Raw genomic sequence first — 13,410 nt, forward strand, 5'->3', positions numbered from 1 at the left:
TCGTGCCAGGCAGCTCCCAGTTAGACCCATAATCATCTGAGGTGAACAACCGGTGTTCTACAGTGTGCTGTCTGCTGAGGTGTACTGCTGACAGGCTGGGGGGATTATATGTGAACCCATCGAGACAGAGCTCTGTCATCGGGCACACACACCAATTGTCCCTGCTCAGAAATGCAGACTAGCATAGCAATTCGCCCATCTAGAAGGAGGGACACGATTTTTACCATCAGTTTAAACTGCCACCAGGACTGCAGGGAGACGGTATCTTTTCAGCCCATCAGTAGTCTCCCAGAGCTGGCAGTCTTGTCCCCTGGCTTCCAGCAGACCTACTGACTCAGTACATTGTGGAGAACAGGTTTGGGTTCACATGAGATGCTTTATCTTTGAAAGAAACCAGAAGAACTCACATTCTGAGGTGAGCAGAATTGCTATCAAGTCTGCTGGTGTGTGTGTGTAATGTGTGTGTGTGTGTGTGTGTGTGCACGCAAAAGGCTGAGGGTGCATGGTACTGACTACGTCAGCTCCCTCCTCTCCTCTACCTGGCTCTTGAGGGCACTTAAAGTGTGAGGTGTATGGCTTTAGGCTGATGATGGAATTGGTGAACTCCATCCTGGTTCAGTGCAAAGGTGAGGATACAGATATGCGAGGAAAATGATTTCTTGGTTGGGTCAAGGACCAACAGGAATTCCAGGGTTTGTTAGTGTCTCAGCTATTACCAACTCAGGCAGGAAGCAGGGCGGCTTAATCTAACAGAGAGGGCCATGTTTATGTACCGTGGTGATGGCAGTGTCAGAATGTCTAGTAAAGCTGTGCTTTAGGCAGAGCCTCATAAAAGCATAGAGAGGGAAGGCCCTCCTCCTCTTCTTCCTTCTCTTCCTCTTCCTCCCCACCTCTTCCTCCTCCTCCACCTCCTCTTCCTCCTCTTCCTCTTCCTCCTCTTTTTCCTTCTCCTCCTCTTCCTCTTCTTCCTCCTCCAGGTTTCCAGCAGACAATCAGTGGCTACTACAGTGTTTTGGGTATAGATCTTGAACTAGAGGGATACCTAGACCAGAAGAGCCAGCTCACAAGTCCTCAGCAACACTGTAGTTGTGCCTGCTAACAACATGTCTCTAAAAATGATCACCGTGGTTACTCTGAGTGTAACTGACCTTTGCCCAAGATCTTCCTGTTATCTCACATCCCAAATGTTTTGATGTGTGAATTTCTGTGACCATCATTCACTGATGAGGTGGTGGTGGGGATGGGTCTAAGTATGTATGCCCAAAGCTGGTTCTGACTGCAGAGTGTCACTCTCTGACCAGTGAAACCAGCAAGGTAGAGTGGTCTGAGGAGAAGCTAATTCCACAGCTCCTGCCATTTCTTCTTTATAGGAAGGAGAAACACAACCTGGTACCATGCCAGCCAAACCTCTACCCCCTCATAATTTCATGCCATTCTCCCCAATTCTTACTCAAGCTCTTCTTCAAAAATGTGATATTCCCTGATGCCCTATATTTCCTTGGTTCTGGACTCCCAGGTCCTGTGGTGGGTGGGGCAACTATCAAAAGAGCCCCCTAGCTATCAGAAAGTGAAGCCAGGGCAGTGGCAGGTCAGATCCTCTGTGCCACAGAACCAAGACCTTTAGACCAAGTTCTTGCTGGTCTTTCCCCTCATGGAACCCCAGATAAGTCAGATGGAAAGGAGAACCATGTTTCTTATTGCTTGACATGAAAATGGGATTCTTTATGGTTTGGTACACAGCTGAACATTTGCTGGAGATTGGAGGTGGAGGAGGAATTTGCCTAGACATGCAAATTGGGTTTACAGAGCAAATTCTATGGGGAAGTTAAATGGGAACCCCCACCACACATAGCAAAATGATCTCGGGGGTTGGGGAGAGGACTCTGAACTTTCTCATGGAGCAAATACACTATCTAAAGACCTGCAGTGCTGAGGGAGATCTGAACAGAAACGTCACCAAAAGAAGATAGGCAGATGGCAGACGGGTTCACAAAAGCTCTCACATGGATCATTTACAGGCACTAAATTTAACCCCTCTCAGTGCACGGTTCTCTGAGTCTCGCCTGATAGACTCACACAGTCAGAGATAGAATCTCCCATTGCTTCAGGTATTTCCCAGACGCCTTCATGGCCAATGACCACAGCAAGCCCATTATTATGCATTTACCAAGTGAAAGGAAACCTGCTTATGCTGCAGTGTGGAAATGCAGGAGTTACTGGTCACCGTAGACAGTTGGGAAGGGGCCCAGATGCCCTTCAGTAGATGAAATGAACTGGTCTATCCATGCCATGGAGAACCACTCAACGAAGAATAAAATACTGAAGCCCACAACAGCAAGGGCAAATCTCCCATGCATTAAACCACGTGAAAGACATGCATTTACCGTCCATGCACATCCCCTTCTGACAAAGGCAGAGCCACAGGGTGAGAAAACACACTATGCCATTGTCCTCTAGGGTCTGGGTACAGGGCTGACTGAGCACTGGGCCCAAAGGCACCTGGGAAATATCTGAATCAACAGGAGATTCTGTATCTGACTGTGCAAATATAACTGGCAAGACTCAGAGAACTGTGCACTAAAAGGGGTTAATTTTAGTGGATGTAAATGATCCGTTATTAAGAGAAAGTGGTATACCATACTAATAAACACCTTCAAAGGAATTAAAGAAACCTCTACGGCGAGGCTAACAAGGAGAAAAATCTTGTAGTTAAAAGCTCCATGTTATGAAAAAGCAACTTTCAAATTGGCAAGGGGCTGACAAAAAGATTACCACAACAACATGTGGCTTGTTCACAGAGAGGTAATAAACTTCATCCTATAATCCCTGGACTAAAGAGAGGCCAATATTTTAATCAATATTTTACTGGCAGACTCTGGAGGCATAAGCGGCATTTAATAGGATGAATCTGTGTTGCCTCCTGTTGGCTTGAAAACCCAGGCAGGGAAGCCTGTACGTCATCTCTCTGACTGGGCTTGCTTTAAGGATGTTTGACCTATCAGGACTTGAGACTGGAGGGGCAGAGGGCAATCCAGCTGCCTAGGACATTAGTCGGAAAGTCGTCCAGTTGCCCAGGGTGACAGTCAGAGTGCAGCAGACATAATTACCACAGAAAGTACAAACACCAGAGAGGCAGGCTTCCTGATGCACATAACAGACTACTTGAATTAATGGTAAAGGCAGTGCGGCCCAACCCTAGGACCAAGAGAGCATGCGTGCTAGCATGAACTTTACATTGAACTCATACATGTAAGTGGGCTTTAAACCAGGCTGAAAACCACCCCTGCCTCCCAAGATGGTGTGACAAGCCTATGGCTGGAGAGAGCAGAGAAGCTTGCATCCTGGTTTGGATTCTCCACAAGCCAGTTCATGGCCGTCAAATGCTGGTGATGGCTGTCCATGTGGGGACGGTACTCCAGATGCACCAGCTGTTCGCATGGCCCCATGTCATGATTTGTCTACTCCTGCCACAGAACATGTTCTTCCTGCACCACAGGCTTTCCCAGTGCCTGTTATACAGCCTCCACTCTTGAACCCGGACACCCCATCATTCCTAACCAAATATCAAGGAGATCCACCTGCTCAGAATTCTGCCACTTAGGTACAGAGGAGCCAAAATGGACAGATGGGCACAACCAACAAACCTGTGCTCAGACTCTCTCTGGGTTAATTTTGGAGAATGTATGTGCTCATGTGGTGTGCACATATGTATGTGTTCACGTAGGCCCTATGTGTGTGCATGTGTGTGGAGGCTAAGTGTCTTCCTCAGTTGTTCCCTGCCTTATTTTCTGAGACAGAGTCTTCCACTAAACTGGGAACTCAGTGACTCAGATAAAATGAGAGCAAGGCCCAGGGCTCTTCCCCCGCTGCCCAGCACTGGGGTTGTGGGCGAGTCAGCACGGCTGGCTCTATGAGGTGTGCACCGCGGGGCCAGACTCAGGTCTTTACAATGACTTGGCAAGCACTTTAGAGATGGAGCCCTCTGCCCAGCCCAACAGCACAAAGTCTGAAAACAAGACACTGAAAGTTTTAGGTGAGTACGTGTCTAGTGCAGGGGTCTCAGTCTGCCCTCATGACCCCTTTGGGGGCGTCAGTGACCCTTTTCCAGGGGCCACCTGAGCCCATCAGCATATCAGATATTTATGTTACAATTCATAAAAGTAGTGAAGTTACTGTTATGATGGAGCAACAAAAATAATTTTATGGGTGGGGGGGTGTGTCACCATGACGTGAAAACTGTATTAAAGGGTTACAGCATTAAGAAGGTTGAGGACCACTGACATAATGGCATCAAAAGAGAAGCCACAGATGAGAACAATGCAAAAGAACTTTAAAAGGCAGGAAAACCGCTAGGATAAAAAGACCCATTGGTGAAGTCAATTTCCTTAGGATGAAAACCTGAGAATTTTAGGCAAGATAAAAAAATTAGGAAAAGGTAGGAGTGTGCTTAAAATGAGCAATTAAAATTGTTCATTATGGGCTGGGGATTTAGCTTAGTGGTAGAGCACTTACCTAGGAAGCGCAAGGCCCTGGGTTCGGTCCCCAGCTCCGAAAAAAAGAACCAAAAAAAAAAAAATTTGTTCATTATTCTCGTAAAAGTTGATATACTGAGGGTACTCAGGGCTGGGGTGCAGGTCTCCATAAGTAAATGACGCTGTGAACGAGGTTAGATTAGAAATCCATTTCCTCAAAGTAGGAAACATATATGTTACCTCTCTAAAGAAATCTCTCCTGGTTTAAAAGACAAAAAATACAAACCAGCAACAATTCGATGGCAGAGTCTTACACGTCTGCCTCTACTGTCCGTAGAGCAGTCAGGGCCGACCTGTAAATAAAACCAGCCAGCGCAACGTGAAGGAGAGCAAGTTGGAACCTGTGAGACTCAGGAGCGAGCGAGCTGCCCCATGCTGCCGGGTTTTCTTTCTGCCCAGTGCCAGCTGGGGAAGGAGTGGGTACCAAGCAAAGCTTTGGAACCATGGCTGACCTCCCCAGGCCCCATGGTCCTGCAGGTCCTTCACTCAGCTATGTTTTTAGACTTGGACTTAAAAAAATTATTATTCCAAGGAAATTTAAGCATTTTATAGAGTTTCGAATTCTCAATTTTAAAACCATCAATGTCTAAATGTGTTATTTTAAATGCCGGGTATTTATAAATGATCCTCTTAGATAAAACAGCTGCAAAAACATCATTAAAAAAAAAAGCTCGCACCGTCACATGTAAAAGTCAGTAAGAGTCTATTTTTATAAAGTTCAAAGCGACTGTGAATCTTGCAGGGGAATCCCCCAGGACACCCGATGGCTGTTTCTCTGCCTCTGGGCCTGCCTCCTGCCTACCCCATTCCCTCTCCACCTTGTGCTAATAAACTCACAGCTCTGTGCACTGGCAGCAACCAACTGGGCTCTCAGAGAACATTCCCAGCACATGGCTAACTAGTTCCACAGCCATCTTCTGAGTGAAATACAAAACCTCCTGCGTTCCTTACCCAGGCCTCCACTAATGCTGACATTTATCTGAGCTGGAATGAACACTGAGTGTGAACGGGAAAGACAGGTGCTGGCCTCTCCTGGCTCACTGACCTGTCCCTCTCCTCCTGCCCCTTCAGCACCTCCCCACGGCTGCTGCTCACCCATCTATCTTAATCATTTCACCCTGGAAACCGGAAGCTCCAACCCAGTACCCCTGTGAAGCACCATTTCTTGGAATAAACACCACTTGTTCTGCTTAGCCAGCAGTCAGCTTACAGTGTGCAGGGCAAGACCCCTTACCTGCATCCCTACCCTACTCCAACAGCACAGATCCTAGGCCCGGAGTATTCGTTTGAAGAATGAGGCCAGAAAACAGACTTCAGACTATTCTGTTTAAGAAATTCTGCAATTTCCCTGTTGCCCCATGAGAAGTCACTCTGAATAGTTTTCTTATCGACGTTTTTGACTGCCCAATAATCATTAACACAAAATAGGAACCACCCAGACATTCATGGACTCTATGAACTGGGCTGCTCTTAAGACAGGTTGGTGCCAAGCCTGCGCATGCAGAGTTCCCTGGGCAGGGCACGATGCTACACTCATCTGCCAATCACAGATGGTAACATGGTGGACCTTATACTGAATGCCCTAATATTAGCCTTCCCCTGGCTGCAGGGCTTCTATAGAGAGTGCATGGCCCGTGCATGTGATGGGGGTCACCTCTCTGACAGAAAGGCTAACAGATAGACTGCCTTCTGTGCCTTTGGCCTCTTACTATGTTCATATTAAAGCTCATGGCTGTTCATCTATCTCAAATCATATCAAGCAACAAGAAGCCATCTCTGCCAAGGCAGGCACATAGAAAACAAGAGAGCTTAGCTGTCAGAAGTTTTACCACAATGACATTTCCTGTGTTTAGAATAGAATACAGTGTGTGTGTCTGTGTGTCTGTGTGTCTGTGTGTGCATGGGTACATGCATATGTGTATGTGATATTTGGGGGGAATATATGTATGTACACATGTTACTATGAATGCATAGACTTACACTGTACATGTGGAGGTCAGAGGTCCGTGTTGAATAACTTCATCAGTCATCCCTTATTTTTGTGGGGACAAGATCTCTCACTGGACTCAGAGCTGACCATCTCAGCTAGACTGTCTAGCCAGGAAGGCCCAGGGATCAGCCCCTTGCTCTGAGATTACAGATGTGTGCCGCCACATCATGGTTTTAAGTAGACACTAAAGATCTAGGTCCTCACACTTGTGCAGTGAGCCACTTCACTCACTGAATCCCTAATCCCAAAACGTGTCTGAGAGATCTTTGGGTTGTTCTGTTTGTAAGAGGCTGAGTCACTGGATGGACTGTGTGAGAGCGTGCACTGTTGAGGTAATGGAAACTAGAGCCCTGTGCATGCTGGGTAGGCTCACCGCCACCAAACCATGTTCTTCATACTTTTTTCACTTTTTCATTTTGAAACAAAGTCTCACTGATTTGCCCAAGCTGGCCTTGAACTCACCCTACAGGAACTGACTTTGTAATCCTCCTGCCTCAGCCTTCCAAGTAGCTGACATTTTACAAAGCCTGAATCAATAGGCCTGGCTTGGATGGATTTGTTTTGTCACGGTGTAAGACAGCTGTTCTCCATAGATGCTAGCATTAATTATTTTTAGACTTATTTACATGTGTGTCTTGTGTATATATGCACACATGTATGTGTCTGGTGCCTGCAGAGGCCAGAAGAGGGCACTCAATGTCCCGAAACTGGATTTACAAGTGGTTCTGAGTTGTCACGCAGGTGCTGAGAATCGACCTGGGTTCTCTGCAAGACAGGAAGCGCCTTTAATAACTGAGGCATCTCTAAGCCCTAGATTCTGATTTCAGAGCAAAATGTATCCCAAAGTCTCTGTGAATGGTGCCATAAAGCTGTGAAATAACTAGAGGATGGGAATATACATGTTACTATGAATGCATACACATACACTGTACATGTGGAGGTCAGAGGTCAGTGTTGAGTAACGTTTCATGTATATGAAACATTAAAAAATTCAAAGCACTCCTATCCCAAGACGTTTTGGATTAGAAAGGGGAACTTATATATAATTGTCAGTTGTTTTGCTTTTTAAATGTGAAGTTCAGAAGCTAAGACACTGCTAAACCTTTTTTCATGTTCCAGAATGTTAGGGAGGAGCTGTGTGTGTGTGTGTGTGTGTGTGTGTGTGTGTGTGTGTGTGTGTGCGTGTGTGTGTGTGTGTGTGTGTGTGTGCGCGCGCGCGGGTGTGTGGGTTATCTGCTTGCTTTAGGCTTGTCAGACAATGGCAGACCTTCACTGGCTATCAGTCAAATTCTGTTACTTCATGTTTCATTTATGCCCGCTAGATTTTCTTTTATTCAGTAGTAGCAATTTCAGACCTTCATGGTGAATGCACAGGTTAGAGGTCCTTATCCTGTACCAGTTTAACGATGCCAAGAAGACAGCAAAATGTCTTATACACATTGCTGTAAATAAATTGGCACTTCAACTCCTATATAATTCCGACTTCGATAACCGTCACCCCAGACACTCTCTCTATCCAGACCAGTGCCATCTCTGAAATAACGTCGTACATTGTTCCTAAGTGACATCAGAGTTCATAAAGGTCAGAATCATTATCTCCTGCAATACCAGCTAAATACAAATAATGACTCTGTTGATCTATTTAAATTAGTAAATACTTACTTTTTCTCCTTCCTTCCTTCTTTCTTTCCTTTCTTTCTTTTTTCTTTTGGCTTTTCTGAGACAAGGTTTCTCTGTGTAGCTCTGTCTGTCCTATCCTGGAACTTTTTATGTAGACAGCTGGCTGGCCTCGAACTCAGAGGTCTGCTTCTTTCTGCCTCTGCTGTGATTAAAGGCTTGTGCTACCTGTGTCTGACCAGAATACTGACTTTAATCTGTTTCAAAAATGTTTTTCCCAAGCATTCAGGAAGGCCAAGGGGAAGCACCATTCTAGAAAATACTTAAAATGTTGTTGGTGGTTGGTTACATTATATCAGAGCTAGAGAACTGAACATCTGAGTAACTTTTAACCCCTCTTGGGGACATACCACAGAGAGGACACACTAGGTCTTCAAAAATTACAAGCATCCTTCCATAAGTTCTGTATCCCTAATTTTGCAGTTTAGGCAAATTCTCAGTATCAAAATCAAAGAGGCTTTTCAAAAAAAATCTGTCTCTGGTTTTGTTTATACATTACACAAGGAGATAGCTATGTAAGGGTCATGAGTTATGATTCAGGCTTAATGTTACAAAAAACCCATCTAAATTCTCTACTCACTCAGCCCCATGTACTGATGGGCGATTTTTCTGCAGTCCCTTTAACCATGGAATTTGCCTGTTACCAACAATAGAAGTCCTGCCAGGTTGCTGGATCGCATTTCTTGGAGACTCATTCCTCCTACCAGCCTCTCTCCTAACCCGTGTCTTATTCCCATTCCTATTGTGGAGGCACACGGATGCCCGAGTGCTGTTGGCTTCAGGACACCCATCTGCTTGGAGTCACAATCTTCCAGCCCCTAGCTAGCTTTGCCTTCGGAGAAGTCCATCTGGTTGCTGCTATAAAACTGAGTGTGTAATTGGTTTAATGGAAACCCAAACTCCATACGATCATCCTTTACACTGCATTTCCCTCAACATGGCTAAGGGGGTAAGGTGTGGGGACCCACACCCTGTCCTCACCCCCTTCAGCCTTTGTTTCAACTGTGCCAAAGTAGAACTATTACAATGTCTACCATTTTAGCTCTCTCCAAGTGCATAGCTCTGGACACTCACTTATTACCTGTGGGAGGCAGACAAAAATAGAAAAATTTTCTAATAAAAATTCAATTTTAACGAATAGAACTATACACTCCTAAAGGCACATCTCACAGTATTTTAAACCATACTTTAAAGGCACTGACGGAAAACAAAGGAGATGGAGGCTATGGGAAATGAAGGAGGGAGGAAGGGGCCCCAGAACACACAGGGGCAGGTGAATAGACTCTCTATTCCGTGACCTCTCCTTACTAGGGTCCCAGGTACCCAGCAGGGCTGGAACACGAAGCGTATTGGCAGGACCGCTGCCAATGTTTCTGAGGACTTCTTCCCCACCAGCCAGCCTTCCAGTCACTGGTCATGGGTTTGCTTCTGGAATCCCATCCTGGCTTCCGAAGTACAGTAATCACAAAGGGGCAAAGTACTAAAATGAGGGACTATCGAAGGAATGGGAGGTGACCACTGTGTCCTGTTTTTAATTGTAACTGCTGTCAGGGAATCTAAGAAGTCACAGGACCACTGTTTTGTTCCTTTTTTTAAAAAAATTTCTTGAACAATAGTCACTTTGCCTCAATAGATTTGATGTGGTGAGTTCAATGAGCTCTTAGTAGGTCTGTCAGCAAGGAGAAATCTGTTAGGCAGAAGTCCGCACACCATGCCTGTGGTCTGTTCAAGGCAATGCAGCGAAATGAATTAACTGGACCAAAAGCTTTCTAGGATATCCATGGCTTTGGGAGAGGGAACACGGCTATACAAGGCTTCTTATAGAAGACACTGGGGAAGACACAGATGCTTAACTCATACAGGAAGGGACTAAACAGACTGTAGGGAATCACAGAGTGGGACAGCATACCCAGGGTCCATGTCAAGTACGCTTCAAGTGAAGCATGACTTGTAGTTCATGCTTCATATTATGATATTTACCTAAAAAATAAAATCTATGTCTAACTGTAGAATAATTTGTTGGACAAGGGGGCGGGGCCAACATATAAGGGCTGGGATAAGTGGTGGGGATTTCTAGTATGTGTTCCATACTGCAGAGACAATATAATATTAATATTATATAAGACAATATAATAGTCCTCATAAAAAAAGGCTAGGATACAGAGTGCATGTGCACATGTGTGTTATGCAAATTTCTCTTCGACTATATTTTTAAATATCTGGAAGTCACAGAGGGCGTTTGCGACAAGTACATGTTACTATTGCCAAGGTTCCTCTGTGAGTCACAAGAAAACCCCCTCAAGACACACGGTAGCATGCTTAGTTCTCACTCAAACTGACAATTATAACATTATCATTAGTATTTTTTGCAAGCGAACAAACCATTCTACAATAACTTTTGATCTTGCTGTTCAAAACACACTAAAAGGGCGTGCAAGCAGTGCCTCTCTACTCCGAACGTTACATTTGGAGCACATACCCATGCCAGCACAGTAATTTGGAACCAGCAGACAATAACTGAGTGAATGCTGTGACCATGATCCAGTCAAGGGCTTTTGTTCTCTTGGTTTCCAAGTTGGAAACTCCCAGAAATCCTAACTAGAAACAGAGACACAGACTTGTGGATGCTTTTAATTTTTTAAAAAAAACCTATCTAAGGAATGTATGGAAGGGCCTTTTCCAGTGGAAGCTCTGAGCAACTCTGAGCTGCGACCAGTCACTTGGGGCCCTCACTCAGCACTGTCAGGGGCCTCATTCCAAGCAGCACTTAAAGACAGACTGAAAGGTGCTCCTCTTGGCTTTAGCCCACTTGAAGCAAAGGAAAAAAGGGAAGATAGTAAGTCTAAGCGATGAGAAGGGCCCCTGAGGGGTGCTCTGGGAGCCCCATGCAGAATGTTTTGATAAGAAGTCTAGACTATCAGCAATCTGCTGATGGTGAGGAAAACCAGATTATAAAGACGCTGTGCAAAGCCAGCGGCTAAAGGGACAGAATGCTGGGAAGCGTGGGATGATGTGTCGGCTCCCGGCTCCCCTCATGCTGCCCATGTGGTTATCTGTGACCCCAAGTGACACTAAGGAGTGAGTCCTATCTCGTGTGCAAGAAAAAAAAGCAAAGAGCTGGCCACTGGCAGGAGAGGGGCAGACGTGACTGATCTCCACAAGGGGATTGTAAAAGCAAAGAGCAGGGGGACACAGTGATGGCAAAATGTGCCACACCAACACCTAGTGGATCTGAACCTCCCCACACTGAATCATATGATAATTACATCTGCAAATACCCCCAGGTCCTGCTATGTGTGAGGAAGAGCTTTCTTCCTTAAGAAACGACAATACTTGCTGTTCACGTTGAGCAGGCTTTGACCTTTCTCAGACCAGGCTGTAGGATGTTCACTAGGCCTCTTCTGATCACTTGTAAGACTCTTTCAAGAATCAGACGTGCTCCCAGCACATGGGAAGCTACTGGGTCAACTACACCTTCTACACAGAGGCAGTCACATCCAGGGAGCACAGAGTGACCAAGAAACTGCCCTTTATGCAAACCAGCAACGTGCTGTTTTCAGGTGGGCTTGGAGGACACAATGCACAGGCTGTTTCTGCCCTGCCGATGCCTTTGGCTGGGCGGCCATGTGCTGTGAGCACCCTGCATAGCTTGGGGAAGCCTCTTTCTTAGTGTCCTTAGCAGACAGGTGGCAGCAACTTGTATGTGCGACCTGAAGGATTCATCATCAGGAAAGAATTGATGAGAGATGATCAAGTAGTCACAGCTCTGGGAAAAGTTAAATTTCTTCCTACTCATTACTTTTATTATTTTATTGTTTTTTTCTCAGTTGAAAATTTATACCATAATAAACTGAGGTATTAAAATTCAGGCAACATTGATTTCGATTGCTCTAAAGATTGACTTCCATGCCTTCTGCCTCCTCTTCCTTTTAGATAAGATCTCAGGTAGCCCAAGCTGATCTGGAGCTCACTGTGTGGCTGGCAGTGAAACCCTCACCCTTCTGTGTCTGTCTGCTAAGCGCTGGGACGATAGGCATGCCCCACCCTCTCTGGCTAAAGCATTGTAATGGTCTTTTCTAACAGCAGTCAAGTCCAACTCATGACTCCTCTCTCCCTGCCCCATCTCTCATTGCTGTTGTTGTTATTTGGTATTAGGACTGAGGACTGAGTCCAGGGCTTTGTACATGACAAGCAAGTGATCTACCACAGAGCCACAACATCCCTCTGTCCTCCTTTCTTCTAAATACACTTGGCAATCTAGTGTCAAGAGAGCCCCAAAGACACACTTTTATAGCAGAGCTGTTCTCAGAAAGGAAGTAACAGAGCAAACATAAAGAGCCTCCCCCACTTCCGAGTCCATACCCTGTAACAAGCACAGGGTTTTCTCTTAAGTGAATTAGCATATTGGAAAACTACAGGATTGGGCCGGTTAGTTTTTGTCAACCTAACACAAGCTAGAGTCGCCTGGGAAGGGAAGCTGCAATTGAGAAAATGCCTCCATCTGATTGGTCTACGGGCAAGTCTGTATGGCGTTTTCTTAACTGGTAATTGTTGAGGGAGGGTCCCACTCACTGCGGGTGATTCTACCATGGGCAAGTAGTCTTGGGGTATATAAGAAAACAAACAAGCCATGGAGGAACAAGACAGCATGCAGCCCTGCTTCCAGTTCCGCCCCCAGGTTTCTGCTTTGAGTTCCTTCCTTGACTTCCTTCAGTGATGGAGCTACAACTAGCCTGAACTAATCTTTTCCTCCCCAAGTTGCTTCCAGTCAACATTCCACCACAGCACTAGGAACCTAACCAAGGCAAAGGCAATAGGCCATGAACTCAGTGTTGTAGTGAGAATTTTGGTTTCTTTAAAAACACAGAACTATTATGGGGGTGTTTTCATTTTAATCCCAGGTGTGGGATATAGAGCTGTTTCAGATTGTCTACAGCAAATGATTATGATCTGCCTTGTGCTCTAACAGGGGTGTGATTTTGCCAGCTGCCAACAGTTTCTGAAATTGTGTGACCGTTTGGAATTCTGGGAACTTTTTAGAAGAGGCTATATAAATGCTCGAGCCTTGACCAGTTGGTTGCTGGATGCTCTTGGTTGAGGTTTGTCAAGTGGTCATGCGTAAAGAGACTAAAAAGTAATTTGATATCCTGATGGAGACCAAACTTGCCCCAAGAACTTGGCACCCCTAATCAGCAGGAAGTCGTCTACCCA

At 45.5% G+C, this 13,410-nt stretch overlaps 1 protein-coding gene across 14 annotated transcripts in view; it reads right to left on the reverse strand.

The window, feature by feature from the left end:
• The window catches only part of Atp8a2 (ATPase phospholipid transporting 8A2), a 532,902-nt gene that overhangs the window by 189,430 nt on the left and 330,062 nt on the right, over window positions 1–13,410 (reverse strand). The gene's annotated exons all lie outside the window — the stretch shown is intronic.

Source organism: Rattus norvegicus, chromosome 15 (assembly GCF_036323735.1).
Source record: "Rattus norvegicus strain BN/NHsdMcwi chromosome 15, GRCr8, whole genome shotgun sequence".
Lineage (NCBI taxonomy): Eukaryota > Metazoa > Chordata > Mammalia > Rodentia > Muridae > Rattus > Rattus norvegicus.